Source organism: Myotis brandtii, unplaced genomic scaffold (assembly GCF_000412655.1).
Source record: "Myotis brandtii unplaced genomic scaffold, ASM41265v1 scaffold274, whole genome shotgun sequence".
In the NCBI taxonomy this organism is placed as follows: domain Eukaryota; kingdom Metazoa; phylum Chordata; class Mammalia; order Chiroptera; family Vespertilionidae; genus Myotis; species Myotis brandtii.
In genome coordinates, this window is record NW_005360425.1 from 3,958,770 (window position 1) to 3,979,513 (window position 20,744).

At 48.8% G+C, this 20,744-nt stretch overlaps 1 pseudogene; it reads left to right on the forward strand.

Annotated features, from left to right (window-relative positions):
- The window catches only part of LOC102239602, a 124,211-nt pseudogene extending 110,400 nt beyond the window's left edge, over window positions 1-13,811 (forward strand).
- The last annotated feature ends 6,933 nt before the right edge of the window (window positions 13,812-20,744 follow it).

The window sequence follows — 20,744 nt, forward strand, 5'->3', positions numbered from 1 at the left end:
TATGGGGGCCACTATGCTGCCCACCACAGACACCTCATGGGAGTATGTCTAAGGATTAGACAAAATGATGCATGTAAACAGCATCAGGGACAGTCTTGGCACTTGGTAAACTCTCAGGAAATATTAACTCTTGTCACTGCTATGTTCCCCGCCCACGCCCTATACCTCCTGCAAGTAGGTGTCTCATAAACAGTGGATATGATTGTTGCTGTTGCTGTCCTTGGGCCTCAGCACTGCACCTTAGACTCCCTTCATGGGCATTTGTTACGCTACATCGTACACAATTGTTTACGCGTCTCTTTCTCCCACTCCTCAGGGAAAGCAATGCAAAGCCAGGCAGCCCTGGCCTCGCCATGGCCTGGCGTACTGTGGGCTCCCAGGAGAGGTCCCAGGAAAGGCTGAGGAAGGGCCAGACGGTACGCCAGGCAGGGGAGGGGGCATCGCATTGGGGTGGATCCCAGGTCTCTGACTCTCAGAACAAAAAGGTGGGGCCACCATCAAGCCTTTACTGGTGGCCCGCTGGGCTGGGCTGTGCTGGGCTGGGCAGGGGAGGCTGAGCGGCGTGCCTCCCATTCCTGCTCCCTGAGAAGATGCCAGTCTTCCGGAAGAAATGTTCAACTCCAACAATGAACCTGCATGTGCAGGAGCCACGCTTGGAGCAGAGCGAGAGCTTGGTCTGCATTTGTTTCTTTGCCCAAATGCATGACTGGGGTGTCAGCCACTGGCTGGGAAATTTCCGTTTAGCAACATCACTCCGTTGTTGGGAGAACTAGCCTGGGGCAGAGGCTTGGCACACCTTTGCTCTCTGAGCTGCACTCGATGCTTCCTCATGAGACGGAACAGCCAGGGTAGACAGGAGGAAGCCAGAATGTTTTAACTCTTTGCTTTGCAATAATAGGGGTACAGAGCAGTAATGTATCCAGAGATTAGATTGCAGATATTCTCCCTTTGCTATCCTGTCTCACTCACACCACAAAGGTGGCCAGGCCCTTCAGTACCCCTGTCCTTGGGGAGGTTTGTTTGATGACAAGAGGTCCAGAAACGGGACAGAGGTGGCCTGCGAAACATTCCCCTTCCTCGTTTTTGTTTCTTAAACCCTGAGTTCTTTTTATAGAGTCTGTGATTATCTCCTTGCATCATTTCTTTCCAGTACCACTCGAGAAGGTGCATGCACATGTGTGCACACAGATGCATGTGTTCATACGCATACATGAATATGCATGTGCACATAGTCACACATACATGTGCATGAATACATATGCATACAAGTGCTCACATATATTGGTATGTGTACCCAACTGTATGTGTATATACTAGTACGTGTTTGTGTACACACATATGTGTGCATATATAGCCACACGTGCATGGGCATACATGCACAATTGCACATGCATTACACTCTATTCATGTTGACTACTTGAGTTCTTTAATTCATTGTGCTTTCTCCTCTCATGCCCTGCACTGGCCCCTCCCATCCAAGGCCTTTGTACCTGCTGCATCCCCTTTCTGGAACATACTTCACCCTTGACTGTTTTTCACTTAGCTACTTCATCTACTTGAACTTTTAGCACTCAATATTTATTGTAAATGCCTGTTTACATATTTATCTGAGCAACAAAATACATGTCTATTTTGCTCACTTTTATATTCCTAGTACCCAGCATGAGCCTATTTGACTGTATGTGAAATGAAAGGGTAGGTGGGTGAATGGGTGGATGGATGGATAGATACAGAATCAAATCACTAGTTCATACCCAGGTTTACCGCAAGAAAATTGTTTGGCCCTAACCAGTTTGGCTGAGTGGATAGAGCATTGGCCTGAGACTGAAGGGCCCCAGGTTTGATTCCAGTCAAGGGCATGTACCTTGGTTGCGGGCACATCCCCTACTGGGGATGTGCAGGAGGCAGTGCAGGAGGCAGCTGATCGATGTTTCTCTCTCATCAATGTTTCTAACTCTCTATCCCTCTCCCTTCCTCTCTGTAAAAAAAATCAATAAAATATATATTAAAAAAAGAAAGAAAATTGTTTGACCGCCAGCTCCCAGGATGTCTATGTCCTGATATAGCCATGATGGTTCTCCTGCAGGCTCTGGGGGCCTCTTCAGAATAAGGAATCAGGGGTTCCCATAATTTCACTCTGATCTAGAAGCACCTTCAGGATCTCCAGATGACTAACATCCTGTCAGGCTGGCCGGTCCTCCCATGGACTCTAGAAGTGCTGGGACCCTCAGTGAAAGCCCATTGCTGGTAGCAGATCAGGGACATCTCCATGCGATACAGGTCATGCCACGCTGAGAGATGACAGGGTGAGGGCTCTGGGAGGAGCTGCGGCTGAGGACAGGGGTGAAAAATGTCTGCTTCATGCTGGGTTTCAGGGTTGGCTTGTTCTGAGATAGAACAAAGGAGGTGCTTGCCCTTCGGGAAAGCGTTACTCCGAGTTTTCTTTCTGGGGAGAGACAGGCTGAGGGGCATAACCTGGCTCCCTTGTAAACTTACATGACCTCCCGCCAACACCACACCTCCCTACCCTGTGAATCTGGCCCCCAAGAGATATCAGAAAACCAGCCTCCTTATAGTCTTACTCTCTTCTCTGTCCTTCCATCGCAAGCCTGTTCCATTTCCTGGCCCCCACTTGGCGAATGATGCCACCATGCCCCCCCCATAGGTCACAAACCTCAGTCTTCCCCAAACCGCCCCTCGTTCTTACTCTGCCCCTCCCCCCACCTCATGAGCATTAAGCCCTGTCACTCCTTCCTCCTAAATAACTCTGAGTGCTCCTTGCTCTCCACCCCAGGCCCCACCCTGGGTCAGCCTGATCGTTCCAATCTGAACTATTGAGAAAGTACCTCACCGGCTTCCCCTTTTCAGCCTCTTCCCAACTCAACTCATGCCCCCAGAGTCACTCTTCGAATCAGCATTCACTCCTTTGTGCAAAAGCATCCTTGACCACCTGTTAGTGCCACGCACTTGGTTTAACGCTGAGAACACAAAAACTAATAAGCAGAGCTGATTGCGTCATTCCCCTGCCGGAAGCCTGTTGATGGCTCTTTACCGCCGACACAATAGAGTCCATTCTCCTTAGCACCCCAGACAGGACCTTCCATAGTGAGGCTGTAAATTGAGCTTGGCCCACAGCCCCCTCCAAAACCCAAAGGTTCAAACAGCACAAGACAACTCACCGTCCCCCACACCAAGCCCTCTCCTGCCTCCCGTTCTTTCTTTCCCCTTATCATAGTCCTCCCCATCCTTCAGTGAGAAGTGGCTCAAATGGCATTTCTTCTGGGGACGTGCCATCATCCTCCAGGTTGGAATTAATCACCCCAATTCTCTTCGCTTCCAGAGCATAGCTCTAAACCAGCACTATAACATTTATTTCTTCCAGGTTTGTGGTTTAGGTGATGAGGTGGGGAAATTATCTAACGGCTGTCACCAGAATTTCTCTTAGGGAGGAAAATGTTGTCCTTTGGGAAAATACTTTGAACTCTAGTCCCAGGTCCCTCCCTGGAGGTTCTCCTCTGTGTTTCTGGGTAGGGGAGAGAGGGTCCTCTATGCCCTGCCTCCCCCGTGGTGCTCTCTGAGGAGATGACATGGAGTAGAAACATGAATGAAATGAGGGAATCCTGAGGGAAGGTATTCCAGGTGGATGGGTCACAGGAGTTAAGGTGTGTGGGGGTGAAGCAGCATGCTGTGTGCAGCGAACTAGAAGCTGTCACTAGTGTGCACTCTTCTTAGGGACACAGGAGCCTCTGAGGGGCACCTGGGGGTTATGTCTGCAGGAACACACATGAGCAAATGTATGATCATAAGTTTTGCCCTGAATTTCAGGTTTCAGACTTTCAGACTAGCCACAAAGATCTGGTAGGGAGGAAACCAGTCATGGACCCCAGGTTCAGAATGGCTGTGTTGAAGCATCCAGGGTGAGGCCAGAAGAGGCAGAAGATGAAGGCAGAACCACAGGCCAGAGACGGGCCGGCGCGGACCCTGAATGTCATGTCAGGGGGTTTGCACTTAGTTCTAAGCATGAGGGGCTGTTGTTGATAAGTGTTATAAACGTCATTACAGGATGCAGAAAGATTTAGGAAGAGATTCAGACAAGAGATGATGAGGGGAGGTAGCAAGGATAGGGAAAGAGGACAAAGTGGAGAAACATCTAAAGGAGGATTTGTATTCATTTCCTATGGATGATGTAACAGATTACCACAAGAGCTGATGCCTTAAAACCACACAGATTTGTTCCCTCAGTCTAGAGACCAGAAGGCAGTGTCCCTGGGCTGAAGGCAAGGTGTTGGTAAGATGGTTCCTTCTGGAGGCTCAGGGGAGAAGTCACTTCTTTGCCTTTTTGTAGCTTCCGGAAGTTGCTGCATTCCTGGGCCCATGAGCCCTTCCTGGAATCACTCCAACCTCCTGTTTTGATAGTCACATCTCCTCTTGCTTCTTCTGAGGAAGATCTCCCTCAAATCTCCCTCTGCCTCCCTTTCATAAGGATGCTCTCCCAGATAATCCAGGATCCTCTCCCCATCTCAAGATCCTCAAGTCAAACACATCTGCAAAGTCCCCTTTTACCATCTAAAGTAACATTCTCCGGTCCCAGGAAAAGGACACAGATCTCTTTGGGGGCCATTATTCAGGCTACCCCAGGGCTATACGGACAGAACTTGGCCATGTATGGGGTCGTGTGAGTCGATGGGAAGGGAGGTGTCCAGGAGGGCTCCGTGGTTTCCGTCTTGAGCTGCCACCAGTGCTATCTCCCTTCACCACCACGGAGGGCAGAGAGCAGGGCCCAGGGTTGGATGTCCTACAGGCCACCCAAGATGGACATGCAGGTCTAGAGCTCAGGGGAACCTTCAGGAATAGTCCCAGAGGACAGAGAGCATCGCATGGAAATGGTGGGCCAGGAAAGTGAGAGTGTGGAGTGAGAAGGGGGCGCAAGGAGGAGAGAACCCTGGGAGGGAGACAGATGAGCAGCCCACAAAGGAGGTTTGTTCATGTCATCACTTAAGGACGTGCCTGGCTGTCTGGGCTCGCTGCACTGACGAGAGGAAGAAAGTGCCCAGCTTACCTAGTTACTCCCTGTTCGCGAGCACTTGGGCTGTTCCTAAGTTTTTGCTTTTGGAGACCGTGTTGCAGTGATCATCCTTGCTCTCTGGTGACTCGTGTGAGTGTTTCTCTGGGATAGGTAACTGCAGGTGATGTGGGCAGGTTACAAGGTATGTGCATTTTGCTTTTTGATGGATGTTGCTAGGTGGTTCTCCAAAGAGGTTCAGCCCACTCACATGACCACCCACAGCGCATGAAAGCTGCCATTTCCTTACTCCTTCCCAACACTAGGTGTTTTATCCATATTCACATATTTCTATCGATCTGAAGGGGATATAAGAAAGATCATTTTACTGTGCATTTCCCTCTTTCTCATGGGGTTGAGCATCTTTTTATATGTTTCTAGCCCCTTGTATTTCTCTTCTGTGGTCTGCCTATGTACAGCTTTGGTCTGATTTTCTGGTGGGTTGTTTGTCTTTTTCCTCATTGATGTTTAGGGGTTGGTGATTGATTGGATGTGGGGACTATGGAAGTTGAGAGACTGCATGAAGGAAAGACCATCTGAGGATACAGCAGGAAAGTGGCTGTCCACGATCCACGAACAAAGCTCTCACAGGACACCAGCCCTACTGGCACTTGATCTTGGACTTCCCAGCCTCCGGAACGATTAGAAACACCTTCCTTTTGGTTAAGCCTCCTGATCTCTAGTATTTTATTATAAGAACCTAAGCTGAGTAAAACACAGACCAAAACCTCCAGGGCGCCCCAAAACCTCTAGGGCACCAATAGCTCCCATTAGGGAAGGTATTACTCATCTCTTCAATAATTAGCCCAGCTTGGAGCATCTTCTCCCAGAAGCTAGGATGGTTCTCTAGGATAAGGAGGAAGATAAGGCCTCCTAAGTGGTGACCCTGGGGTGGTAGGAGATGGGATCTTTCCTTTAAGAGCAGAGGGGAATGAGAAGAACAGTCATAGGATTTGTTATCAGCAATGTGGCCACCAGTGACTTAGCCCCAGGAGATGGGTCACAGTGTGGAGGACAGTGGCCATGCTGCAGCAATGAAGAGGCTAAAAATAAAAAGAAGGGGAGATGGACACAGCCAGAAGTGAGGGGGAGTCCCTAGGACACCAAACAGAACAACTTCCTTACAGCAGGAACCCTATGGGAGTCAGATATGACTCCTTCACCCATGATATGACTCAACCTCAACCTCACCCATGATATGATTCCTTCACCCATGAAGTGAACCACTCATAGCACTACGGGGGCCACACAGCACCGATGGCATTAATCCCTGGGAATTCTCATGCCACTGCCATCACCCCAAGTCCTTGCTCCTGCACCTGGGCCCCATTCCTCTCCGTCCCAGCAGCAAGAACACTGTCTACGGCAGGGGAGTGAGAACAGGGGCAGGATATCTAGGTGGTGGGGCCACAGTCTGTGTGGGCTGGTCCAGGACCTACTCTGAGTCCCGGGGGGCAGGGGGGAGCGCACTGGGGTTGGGGGTTGGCAAGGAAATCAGCACTGAGGGCAGAGGGGTAAAGAGGAAGTGTTCCTTCCGACGGAGTATCTATCGGTTGGATTTGTAAAATCTGAGGGTTCCCAAGTGTGTAGTTTGCAAATGTTACTGTGCATTCCAATCACCCGAGAAGCTGACTCCCTGGCATCTGTATTCTTTCATAGGCCCTTCCCCTCCCACTTCCGGGTGACTGAGAAATCCCGTTCTTTGCCAAAATCGTCTAAAGGGGCATGTTTATCATACGTTCTGCCTTCAGCAGGATTTGCCAAGCTAGGGAGCATCATTTTCAATTGGCCCTTCTGTAAGAGAAAAGGGAAAAGAAAGGAAAGGAAAGAAGAAGAAGAGGGGAGGAGGAGAAAAGGAAAGGAAAGAAAAGGAAGAAAGGGTGGAAGGAAAAAAGAAAGGAAGGAAGGAAAGAGGAATGAAAAGAAAGAACTTCAAAAATTCTCTCAGGTCAAACTGTAGCTCATGACTGTAACCTTTAACCCCTAAAAAGCATCCTTGTAGCTTTCAAGTGTCAATCCCGGTGCTGAGCCTGAATCATCAGCTTTAAAGGGACACAGCAAAAAGGTCAGAAGGAAAACTACAGCGGCAGGGAGTTTCTCTGCTTTGGAGACTTGAAAGGTAGAAGGCGTTCAGCGGGACCCAGACAAAGAGGTCAGCCATCTAAAGTAAAAGAGCCTCAGCTGAGCAAGCCAGGCCTTAGAAACCGCCTCCTGGTGACCTCATTTGATCCCTTATTGTTCAAGTAATTAGAAGAAATCTCTGGGCAACGTAAAACTGACCCCTCCCTCCCTTCTGGCAGCTGCCCAATGCCTAGAACTGCCTCCCCCAGAGTGCGGCCCGCAGTGCTGCATGAAGGGCTCCTTGTGGTTGAGCGTGTTCGTAACACACTGGCTTACACCAAGTTAAATGGGTTTTGTTGCTACAGGACTTGTCAGAGCCCTTCGTACATTAATGCACATTCTTTATTGCCAGGACTACAAAGTGTGCAGCATGTCCATCCTGACTTGACCGCCTTGGAGTCCTTGTTTTAAGCAGCATCCCTCAGGGCCATGGAATCCCTTCAAGATTTACAGCAAATGCCTCCGTCTGGTACTCAGGCCTTCCACACCTAGCCAGCCCCCACCCAGGTTTCCAGCTTCATCTCCTGCCTTCACACACATGCACCCCCTCCTGAAGTTCTTTTTTTAAATATATCTTTATTGATTTCAGAGAGGAATGGAGAGAGATATAGAGATAGAAACATCAATGATGAGAGAGAATCATTGATTGGCTGCCTCCTGCACACCCCACACTGGGTATCAAGCCTGCAACCCAGGGATGTGCCCTGACTGGGAATCAAATTGTGACCTCCTCCTGGTTCATAGGTCAGTGCTCAACCACTGAGCCACGCCGCTGAGTGCCACTCCTGAAGTTCTAACCACACCAGCTACCTGCCCTTTCCAAAGCACTTAAAACAGTGGTTCCCAACCTTCCTAATGCCGCGACCCTTTAATACAGTTCCTCATGTTGTGGTGACCCCCAACCATAAAGTTATTTTCGTTGCTACTTCATAACTGTAATTTTGCTACTGTTATGAATCATAATGTAAATATCTGATATGCAGGATGTATTTTCATTGTTACAAATTGAACATAATTAAAGCATAGTGATTAATCACAAAAACAATATGTAATTATATATGTGTTTTCCGATGGTCTTAGGCGACCCCTGTGAAAGGGTCGTTCGACCCCCAAAGGGGTCACAACCCACAGGTTGGCGACCCACAGGTTGAGAACCGCTGACTTAAAACACCTTTGCTCAGGCTGCTCTCACCACCAGGAATGCCCTTGCTCCTCCTCAAACTCCCACTCGTGTTTGCAGTCCTTGCTCAAACACGTGGCCTCTGTGGACCTTCGCCTGCTCCTCCTGCAGAAATGAACTGCTCCCTGCTCTGGGCTGTCACGGTGCCGATCGACCTGCCCACGTCTCTGTTAGTCATCGAGAGCTTTGAAAAGGCTGGGAGTGTGAGCCGACCCCGGAAATGTGTGTTGGCAATACTGACAGTTTCCATCCGTTGGCACTTCCTCAGGCCAGGCATTATTGTAAGCTGGTGACAGGCATTAATCCATGTAATCCTCAACCTCACTCTCTGGGTAAGTGCAATTACTATCAATTATTATTATCCCTATTTTATAGATGAGTGAGCCAAGGCTCAGAAAAGTTACCTTGTCCAAAGTCACATTGCTGGCGAGAGTGAGAGCTGGGATTTGACCCTCGGCTCTCAAACACTGTATTATTTCACTTAAGGTCAGCTGAGGCCAGCCGGATTCCAGAGCTGGCTGATTCAGAAGTTGCACGATGCCATCAAAGACGTGGGTCCTTTACATCTCTCCACTGCACATCCTCAGTGATCAGCGCTGCCCTCGGCTGGCTCCCCTCGAGCTGGCTCCCCTTATGGTGCCAAGGTAGCAGCAACAAATCCAGCCATCGCATCCTGATATGACCGTGTCCAGAAAAAAAAAGGGGGGGGGGACTGGAGGAACGAATTAAACTCGTAAGTCAAGGCCCCACTGTATTATTTCACTTAAGATCAGCTGAGGCCAGCTGGATTCCAGAGCTGGCTGATTCCAAAGTTGCACGATGCCATCAAAGACGTGGGTCTTTTACATCTCTCCACTGCGCATCCTCAGTGATCAGCGCTGCCCTCGGCTGGCTCCCCTCGAGCTGGCTCCCCTCATGATGCCAAGGTAGCAGCAACAAATCCAGCCATCACATCCTGATGCGACCGTGTCCAGAAAAAAAAGGGGGGGAACTGGAGTGGAGGTTAAGAGCGTTGTCTCTGGAGTCGAACGCTTTCCGTCCTAGATGTAGGGCCATAGGCGAGTTAGGAGGATGCCAAGCTATAGGAACGATGAAATGGTCTGCTTGAAAGGATCTCCCATCTTCTTGTTCCCTCAGGTTTTAGCCTACACCCTTCTTCCACCCCTGCTTTGCCTATCACACACCTATTTCCTCTAGGAATGACCTTCAACCTCACCTCCTACAAGAAGCCTTCCCTGATGGTACAGACTGGTCTCAATGCTTTGCTGTGTGTGCCTCTGAGTACTCTGTACTTGCTTCACTAATATTCACCTCACAATACTACAATCATTGTCTTTCGTCCACACCATATTAGGCACTGTGGGAAGGGAGAAAGCATGAATCTCGTCACCATCCCCAGTCACTGCTGCAGTACCCAACACACAAGGGGCTTAAAAAAGTATCTGCTATATATTCAAGCAGAAGACAGAAGGTCATCTCACTGAAATATTGGACCATGGGCTTGGCAGTTCAATTATATCATCTTCAGGCCTTGAGGTGGGCAATTCTCAGGCTCATCATGTCCTTGTTCGGGGTCATGAAGGAGCCTTGGACCCGTGTCCAAAGAATAAGGTGAGCATGTGCAAGAGAAAGGCTCCTTAGGTTCCCCCCACAATTTGGGGTAACCGTCCCATAAATGTAGTCAAGAGTCAGGGGGCAAAGCACAGAATCTTAAGTCACACAAACCCTAGAGGCTTAAGTCCTGGCTCTGCTACTTCCCGGCCATGTTTTGGGGCAAGTCTTATCATCTCTCTGGGCCTTATTTTCTTCATCTGTAAAATGGGGTTACGAGCAGAACTTCCTCCAAAGGGCAGTTGTAAAGATTAAATAAGACAAGTTCTCCAGGGAGCCTGGTACATAATAAATCTCCAATAAATGTTGGCTCCTCTCAGCAGTGTGCACATTCACAGTGACAAAGCAGTGCCATAGAGGTGATCCGTTTTATCGCCATATCTCTGGGCTTGGTCCCTGGGGTCCCAAAGAGACTTACTGTAGGGGATGGCATGATGGGCCCAGGGTGGAAGGTTCATTGGCTGAGCGCGCTACTGTCCCTCAACGAAGATGAACTCATGAAGATGAAGATGAGGTCATCGACAGCCGCTGAAAAATGCAGGACGCTGGGCAGGGTGGAAGCCAAGCTCTCTGAGTAATAATGGCTAATTGCATATTGAGTTGGGAAAGTGTTTTAGGAATAGAACTTCCATTAATATTTCCTCCAGGACAGTTTTAGGAATCCCTGCAGAACAAATTGCTCAAAAGCTCGACAGTATGTGGAAATGGGTACGAGACAAGGAGTCAGGACACTTTGATTCTTGTCCCTGTTCTGTCGGCTGCTTGCTTCCCAACCTTGAATGGGTCCTTGCCCCGCTCTGGCCTCAGTAGCCTCAGCGACCTCAGAAGGGCCTCTGAGTTCTGGGGCAGGTCCTACAGCCTGATGGCTAAGACAGCAGCCTCTACGGGGTTTAAATTCCAGCTCTCCCACTTAGAAACTATAACCCTCAGCAAGTCATCCAACCTCCTAAGCAAGTACCAACTTGGTTTGTGTGAATCGGGGATCATAATGGTACGGACTTTGCAGGATCTACCACCTCTGTTCTCCTACCAGCTCCTGTGAGGATTAAGAGGGGCAACTACACGAAGCCCTCAGCCAGTCCCGGCACATGAGCACTCTGTACGTGGGAGCTGTTATGACTGTAATTCTCTTGGCACTTTTGATGACAGTGAGACCTGGGAAAACTCTGACAGAGATGCACACCAGGAAGTTCCCTCCCAATGGGGACGTCCCAGCCCAGAGGACAGCGAGGGGTTCTGTCCCAGAGCTTTGGGCTGTTCTGCTTCCTTCCGCCTCAAAGCCCCTTTGAACCAGTCAAGCACCTCACAGAGGTCTTTGCTCTGAGCCTCATCACACTCCGCATCTTTGCTACTTGGCCGATGGCTTCTATTCCCAGCGGGGACTGGCCCCGCCTAGAAAAGGAACAACAACAACAGTGCGTGCAGGGTTTGGGAAAGTGACGAGCTGTCCTTGGTATCCATTACTAGTTTTTAATCTTCTTTTTCACAAGAAAAACAGAAAAACTTTTGCTCTGCAGGGTTTGAAAACCTAGGCTGGAGAAGCAGACAGACTGGCTTTACATCAGGCTCTACCGGTCATTATCCATGACCAAGGGCAGGTCACTCTCTCACCTGTGAAGAGGGTTAGAGAGTCTACCTCTCAGGGTTGCTGGGTGAGAGTAAGTGTGATGATGCAGAGATAGCTCTTTGCATAATACCTCACATACAGTAAGTACTCAGCAAAAGCCTGCTATTATTATTATCACCAACAAAAACTACTAAGGGGTTATATTAGCAAGCAACAAAGTGGTTAAGAGGCTGTGACTGTTCATTAGGCAACCCACGATGAGGGTGTTTAGCCAGTTGGTAGTCATTAGCCAAGCACAGCTAACCTAAGTGGCTACTGGATGCTCTGACACACCATAGAAAGGGTGGACCCCTTTTTCTTCTTTTACAGAAAGGGTCACCCATACTGGTCCAGAATAACAGACAGTCCTGGCCCTTCTCTACTTGCTGGGAAAGCAGACAAGTTCCTTCCTTTCTTGAATGTCCGTTTCCTCACCTATCAGAGCTAAGGACTGGCCTGGAGGGTCTTTAAAAGTCTAAATCCCTATCATTAGGGATTTGCTAAAGTCCTAGGCAATTGTCATTTACACATCCATCTGGTCACCTAATCCTGTCCCTAATTAAGTGTTTCCTAGTTATTTAAATGTGTCACCTTTGAGCCTTAGAGTAGATTTGGGGAGAGATGGTATCTTTACAGTTGTGTATACTGTGCCTTGGGCCTCTTGCAGAGAGCTCAAGCTCTAGGGTCAGAGAGCTGGGCTCGGTTCCCAGGTCGGCTGCTTGCTAAGTGTGGGGCCCTGGGAGGGTCACACATCTCCTGGCCTCAGGAGTCCTCAGCTGTGAAATGGAGTAAGGACAGCGTCCACCCTGGACCATTGCAGAGATTACAGGGCAGAGGAATAGTTCCAAGGAGGGCAGAGGAGCCGGGCCGGTTCATGCCGACTGTCTTTTGCCAACAAGGTGGGAAAGGACACTTACTCTCTTCTGCTGGGTTTGCACCGGGGCTTTGCTGGCAGCATCTCTGACCACCCACTGGGGTAGGGTCCCCCTGACAATAGAGTCAGCACAGAGGAGACAGAAAGAAACCAGACCTGAGGGTGACACTGGAGCCCCAGGGCCCATCCATGATGCTCCATGTAACATGAGACAAAATGTCATCTTTGTTTAAAAAGAAAATTGAGATTTTATTCTTTCCAAGGCAGTATCACCTTCTAACATATTATATAACTTACTCGTTTATGATGTTTATTGTTTACTGTCTCTCTCTCCTCACCAGAATGGAAGCTCCATGAGGGCAGGGTTTTTGTTCACTGATACTAGTATATCCCTCGCACCCTGCACAGTGCACCCTGATACATTATAGATGCTCAATCAATGTTTGTTGAATGAATAAATGAAGTTACTCTGAAATATGGAGAATGTTACAATGTCTATAATAATAACTACAGGTGGTTGATCATGAGATTTTTTTTATTAGATTTCCCATTTAGCTGAGACCCTGGGATGGAGCTGGACACTCCTCAGACGTAAGGCAATAGCTAAACCTCAGTGCTTCATCTCAAAGGCAAAGAGTGGCAACAGATAGCAGCGTCTGTGCATTTGAAGGTTCTTCTCCTTAGAGTGTGGCCCTACCAGGCTGTGCATCTCAGATCCTGGACCCTCTTCTCTTCTCATTCCTCATGTTCTCCCTCAGGACCTCATCCGCTCCCAGGGATTTAAATACTTCTCTTTGTGTTGAAGAATCCCAGACCTCCTTCTCCGGTCCTGACTTCTAGGGCCAGATAGCAAGCTGCTTGTCTGACTTTTCCACTTGGATGAGCTCTGCACAGCCAGTGCAAAATGAAAACATGGGCACCTTGTTCAAAATTTATGATGAATTTCAAGACCGCAACAGCAGAGCATTCAACCAAGTGCGGAGCCCCCTGAGCCCAGGGCAGCCACCCAGGCTGCATACCCACGAAGCTGGCCTCGACTGCAGACATTTCAAACGCAACATGCCCAAAATTTAACGCAGCTTTCTCCCAGCCCAACATTCACCTTCTCCTAATCCTTCATCTCAACCAACAGTCCCCTCTTCCCCCCACCCAGTCCGGTCACAGTGCAGTTCTTCACCCGGTCCTGATCCTCAAAGCCCACTGAGTCTGCTACCCAGAGGCCTCTGCCATCTACCTACACCTCTCCTTCCCCTTGGATGCTCCCCTCACCTGACCAAGGGCCTTCTTGCCACAGCTTCTGAACTGCACCTGCGTCTCACACCCACTCCCAGCCGTGCCCCGCATCACTGCGGAGTGACCTGCCTGACGTGCAAATCCTTAGCACAACGTCCTGACTCTTCAATACGGCAGATAGGGCCCCGGTGATGTGACTTCCACTCCCTTCTCCAGCCTCACAAGGCAGCCCCCTGAACTCTGTGGGGACCCTTCCTAGCTGCCATTCTGGTTGCCTGAAGCACTCCCGCTCTTGCCCACTCCCCTTTCCCCTTCTTTAGGCTTCTGCCTGCCTGGAAAGCTCCCTGGACCCTGGAGACCCAGGTGACCGCCCCTCTTCTGGGCACCCTCAGCCCTTGCTCTTCCCTCATCACAGCACTCATCATGAAATGGTATAATTCCTGTTTGCTGGCCCAATCCCCCAATAGGCAGTAAGCTATTGCGGGTGTCTCTCTGCATTCCTGGAACTGCACAGGGCCTGGCTACTTAGGGCCATTGTAGCTCTAACTGGGGCAGGTTCTAAGTAGGAAAATGGAGGGTGGTGACCTTCCAACTGATGACCCAAAAATAAATAGATAAACAAGCTGCATCAACACACCTCTTTCAAAGTCCCTCTGAAAACAACATGAGAGACACCAACCACAACAACGTGTACATATACGTCATGCACTCGTCTGCTACAGGACATGCAGATACACGTTTAACTCCGGAACGGGGGGTAGTTGGAGGGACAATCATACTTAAATGTTTCCTCTCCAATATCCAGCCCCATCTACCCCGCTCCCACTCTGAGCCTGTGGGGCAGACGGTGGGGGCCACATGGGGCCACACTGCAGAGATGGCATGCACCCTAGGGGTAGGCGAAGGCATCGCTACCATCTTGTGTCCTAGTAAATTTCCTTTCTATAGAGGCAGGGAGGAAAACAGATTCCTGGATGAGAGGCAACATCTTACTCCCTATGACTTCATCTTCTGGTATCCCGATTGTTTAAAAACTTAAAAAAAGAACGGGATGTCTTTTCCTTACCCGCATACCTAATTATCAAGAATACTGAAACTGTTTATATCATTTTAGGGGAATAAGATAAGAAAACATCTTAAGAGGAAACATGACCCATCCTTTAAAGGATGGACATCATATGCGGGAAAACATTCTGAATGAGATCAATATAAACAGGGTTCACTGTATTTTAAATAGCAGGATTTAAGTAGGCTTTTATTCATAACCACGATGGACAGTCCTTTAAATTATGCTGAAGCATCAGGGGGGACAAAAGAAGAGAGAGGAGGAGTAAGTGATGGCCCAGAAAGCCTAGCAGTGAGGTCCTAAATGAAGCAAAAATTAAAATGCATTTTTCCAGAAAGCCAAGCAAATTAATAGTAGGAACAATTAGGTGACGACAATTCCTCCAGTAAAATATATATGTGTGTATGTAACTCTGTTTTCCTATTTAAAATAGGGCTAGGAGCTGTCAGAGTCCTCCTGTTACATGTGGGCTGGTTTGAAGCTGAGCTTTAATTTGGGATAAAAATACCCAGGGAAGAAATGGGGCAGGGACTTTGGTCTAGAAAGAACTGTAACCCACACGTAAGTGTACCCAGCTTGTTAGTCCCAGATTTTGACCATGAAATCCCAAGGGAATATACAGTTCATCCTGAGACAAGTAGGCTTCTGAATTGTCAGGGAATTCTTCTCATCCTCTAAAAATGCAAATATCGCTTAAGGAGCGATTGTTACAAGTTATGTCATGTAAAGGCCCTCTCAGAGGCATGTCTGTTTCTTAAGGGGGAAAAACCAGGGTGTGTTCACGCTTTCGTTTGGACTTTGGAGCCCAAGTGCACCAAGTAACGCTCAGCCCCATCTTACAGCGCTTCTGGTTAAAGATTCCATTTTGGTTTCAATGGAGAGATCAGTGACATCTCCCACCCAAGCAAGCTCCTATCTCCTCTCCTCCATCTACCCCGAGAACAAACCGGAGGAAGACCCGCGTGCCAGGAAGTCGTCGACATTCGCAGGTATTTCTAATTCACCCACAGAAAACGCCCCCATTAAAAAACAGGCTGGCTAGTAATCTATTTAAAACCGCCGCTGACATGATAAATGAAACAGAATAAATGTATACAGCGCCCGAGCCTCCTCGGCAACACGGGGGGAACCGGGCGCTTCTGCTGACAGCGACTTTCCCGTCAGTGGCCTGTCTCTCTTGGAGGCAGCTGTCAATCACGGGCCAGCCGGCGCTCCCGGGGGAGTTCATTGTGCCCGCAGACAGTTGTGGAATAACTGCTCCTGGGCGTCAGAGCAGCAGATGGAGTGTATCTGTCAATCATTGTCACTAATTATTAACTTCTGTCACTCAGAGCCAGGCAACATCTCGGCGCCTGATCCGCTGCGATTTGATCCGCCACGCCACCGCGGAGACAGACAGAGCAGCCCTTCATTCGGGTCACACTCCCAGCACTTTGCTGGGTCAGCCGCAGTGACTCAGTGCTCTCGCCCCCTGACCGGCTGGCCCGCCTGGGTCTGCGCGCTTCTGTAGGCGCGGCCTCGGTGAGGGGCCTCCTCCTGGGGCCCAGGCCCCGGGCGCTCCTGCTGATTAATTATGGAGGGAGGATGGTTTCATCTTGGCCGCTGGCAGAACCAGGGCCAAAGTGTAAGAGAAGTCCTATTCCGAGGGTTTTTCTTCTCTTCACGCCACCCTGGGACCGGCGATTACCAGCCAAGCTCACATTGATTATATTCCTATGATCTTTTCTCAACCCTCTGATTTGGGAGCTGGAGGTGTCAGCCTGAATAATTAATTAAGGCATCTGTAGCAGGCTTTGCAAACGGGGGCTGCAACCTAAGGGGGTTATTTGCTACCCTGGGCTCAGAGAACCTCTCTTGACAAGACTGGGAAGGGAGTTTCCCGATCTTCAAGGCCAACCGTTCCCAGTGGGGATATGACTTGTCCAAAACCACACAGCCCACTGTGCTGGCACCTCAAGGGGACCTCTCACCGGTGCACGCACAGAGAGCTGGGGAGCCCCTGGGTGCTGTGCCAGCCGCCCTCCACCAGACCATTTGGGAAGATGGACCAAGCCCCCTTGAAGAGGCTGAATTAGCATGAAGTCACCCACTCAGGCTCTGGAGTCAGACTGCCAGGTGACCTGGGATAAGTCACGTTACCTCTCTGAGCCCTGATTTCCTCATCTGCAAAACAAGGATAATTCTAGAACCTTACTCAAAGGCATGCTAGGAGTTAAATGAGAATATTCCGGGTTAAAGTACCCAGCACAGAGCTTACCTGGTACATCTGAAGCTCTCAATGAAAAACAGTAATGACTGTCCACACCAGAGCAGTGCAGGGGCTGGTCTAATCTCAAAACGGAAAAACTGAATTTTAAGAACCATTGGGAAACGCTCATCAATTATTATTTTTTTAAGTGCGAGTGACTAGATTGACGTTAGCCAAGCTTTAAGTCTAACAAACCTAGTTATAGTTCCCATAACTAGGTCCTTAGAGGACTGCTCTGGTGGAGTGACAAGGGTTTCTGGTAAGCATATCAATCGTTTATGTGTGAATAGCAATGCATACTTGGCTGAGCCTCTCCAAAATCAATTGTCCTCTTAGGTAATTAAAGCACTCTCCCTCACTCAGTTGCCATTCCTATTTGCTTTTGCAAACTCTTTCTTGATGGAAGATGCTCTGGGAAGTTCTAGTCCAATCCTGATTAGAAACCAAAACAATTCCAAATTCTAAATTCACAAGGTCTGACTGCATTTGCAAAGGCGCCCTATTGCTTCCAGCACCTGCCAGGGACGCTGTAGGTCACCCAAGATGAAAAGCTGGGACTTCTCCCTGCCTCCAAGGGTCCCACCAGATCCACCGTTCCAGTTACAATGATGTGTTAACAAATTATCTCAGAAGTAAGTGGTATAAGACATTCATTTATTATGCTTGGGTTCTGCGGGTCAGGAATTCAAACTGGGCACAGCAGGAATGACTTGTGTCTGCTCCGTGATCTCTGGGGGCCCAGCTAGATGCTGGGCCATTTGAGGCTCCTCGGGCATCTCTGTCTGTCTCCAAGCAGCCTCTTCACATGATCTCTCCAGCACGTCACCTCCATGGTAGTCAGATTGCCTACAAGGCATGCCCAGGGCTCCCAAGAGAATGGAAAGGAGAAGAAGGGGGCGAAAGGGAAGGAGAGCAGAGTTAGCATAACTAACTCCACCTTGAGTTTGAGCCTTGTCCTCTGAACACATAGAAGTCTGGGCCAAGAGCCAAGTCCTGGGCTGCCAGTCACAGGGAGGCAACCCACAGGTGCAAGTGATAACAGTGGCCAAGCACCTCCACGGACGTTGCCAGTTACTTTGATTTGGACCTCAAGGGCCAACCTTAGGAGACCACAAGCTAATGGAGCAAGTGCAGATGAAGGGAGACACCGCCACAAGATGGATAAGAGTGACACTGGGAACAGGGACGCGTGCTAGTCGCCCTCCTGCTAATGAGCCGTGCTGACAGCCCTGTGTCTGGCTTGGTGGCCGTGGATTATTCCGGGGCCCTGCCGTCTTGAGCTGGTTCAGCCGTCCTCCTTCCAAGACGTGGACCCCTGGACACCAAGGCTGCTGTGGCTCCGAGTGACAAGTAACCACCGCTGTGCAAATAGCCAGGTCCAGTGGACGTTTGAGACCATTAGACTTTTGGTTCGTTAACTCCCAATACCTGTGAGTGTGTGTGTTCTGATGTGTTTGTATTTGGATTAAACCTGCAAGTAATGAAAGCTAAGTTGATGGCATAGTTACCTGTGTTTGCTCACTGTTGTTACTTGGTGTCGGGAACCTAGAGGACCAAGTGACCACCTAGATCCCGGCCTCGATCAGGCACCACGATATTATCCAGGAGTGAGCGACTTACAGAAGAGGCTATCCTCACAGCCAGAGAGCTGGTGACAGGCAGAGGGGAAAGAGAAGCCACCTATTACTCTCTATGACCTAACCTCCAAAGTCATGCAGTCTCACTTCCTCTACGCTCTCTTAGTCAAGACCATCACAAAGGTCCACCAGGTCCCGGGGGGAGGGTTAGCCTAACGTTGTAAAGAGAGTGGGATGTATATTGGTGCGGCCGTCTTTGGAAATTACCGTCTGCTACACCTTCCATGAGTGCTCTCCTGAAGGCTGGAGACCAGACTGACACCATCTCCAGGGAAGGCTCAGGTGACCCCAGCCCGCTCTGGAAGAGGCTGAGAATCCTAGGGCCTCGACTGAAGATCACAGATAGGACAGAAGCTCTGAAATCCGAATGGGAAGAGGTTTCGGGTGCCCCTTGATGTCATGCTCCGCCGGGGCACACAGCCGTCCATGCCTTTGCCTAGCATTTACCCTGTCCATTTCTTCCCATGACTGATGCTCTCCAATCCCTAGGATATGTCATTCTCCGACCATCTTGGGGCCTTTGCATATTCCATTCCCTCTGCTGAGAGCCCTGAAGGCCGGCAGGGATCATATGAATCACAGCATCGTATCCTGGTCACCCGGCATGGTCACATGACAGGGTCACCCTTCCCCCCAGCCTGTGGCGGCCAGCAGCCTTGTTCAAAGAGAACCCAGGTCCATCTGTTCTTTCTTATATGAGCTGTATATATGGACTCCTTCTTGCTCTCTGCCAATAAACAGCAGCACTTGCTGGCTAAACAACATCAAATTCTGTGGGCTTTCCAGTTTTATGTCTCAAGTACAGTCATGTGCCACAGAGCGACATTTTGGTCAATGATGAACCACATCTATCCCGCAACCAAGGTACATGCCCTTGACCGGAATCGAACCTGGGACCTTTCAGTCCACAAGCTGATGCTCTATCCACTGAGCCAAACCATTTAGGGCAATATGGACTCCTTCTTGCTCTCTGCCAATAAACAGCAGCACTTGCTGGCTAAACAACATCAAATTCTGTGGGCTTTCCAGTTTTATGTCTCAAGTACAGTCATGTGCCACAGAGCGACATTTTGGTCAATGATGAACCACATCTATGACAGTGGCCCCATAAGATTATAGTGGGGGAGAGATCAACCAAAGGACTGTATGCATGTATATAAGCCTAACCAATGGACACAGACACCAGGGGGGTGAGGGCATGGGGGGGGGGGGCAATGTGGGGATAAGGACACATATGTAATACCTTAATCAATCAATCAATCAATCAATCAATAAAACTTGGAGCCATGGGGTAAAAAATAAAAATAAATTTAAAAAAAGATTATAATGGAAGGAGCTGAAAAATTTGTATCGCCTTGTGACATCATAGCACAATGCATTACTCACGTGTTTGTGATGATGCTGGTGTAAACAAACCTACTGCACTGGCAGTCATAGAAAAGCACAGTGCATACAATTCTGTACAGTCCATAGTATTTGAAAATGATAAAAATGACTATGTTCCTGGCTTATGTATTTCCTACACTGTACTTTTTACCATTGTTTTAGAGTGTACGCTTTCTACTTATAAGAAAAATTTTTGCGTAAAACAGTGCGCCATGTTCCACCAGCAGCGGTCTCATACCTCTTGTATTTGCCATGTCTCTTGATTGCATCCTTTTCTCTTGTGCTTGATTTAACCTTGTGTTGTTTTATAAATTGTGCACAGTGTTTATAAAGTCTACAGTAGTGTACGGTAACATCCTAGGCCAGGGGTGGGCAACCCCTGGCACGCGTGCCAAACATAGCACGCCAGTAACTTTTGCTGGCACGCGAGACCCTCTCTTATAATCTTCCACTTACAATTTTTGTCTTAATATCGACTTTTTTATTTTTCAGATAAATTCAGTGTAGGTGCATCTTAGATAAATAAATAATTTTACATAACATGTATACATTAAAAAATAAATGTATTTTTCATCATCATATACTGTGTTTTTGTCGCTCGAATGAATTTTATTATTATTTCAAGGTTCTTCACATACGTACACCTTAAGAGATATCAAGTAGGCGTAACATGTTCTCAAAAAACTAGGGTTGGCACGCAGAAGAATTTTGAGTCAGAGA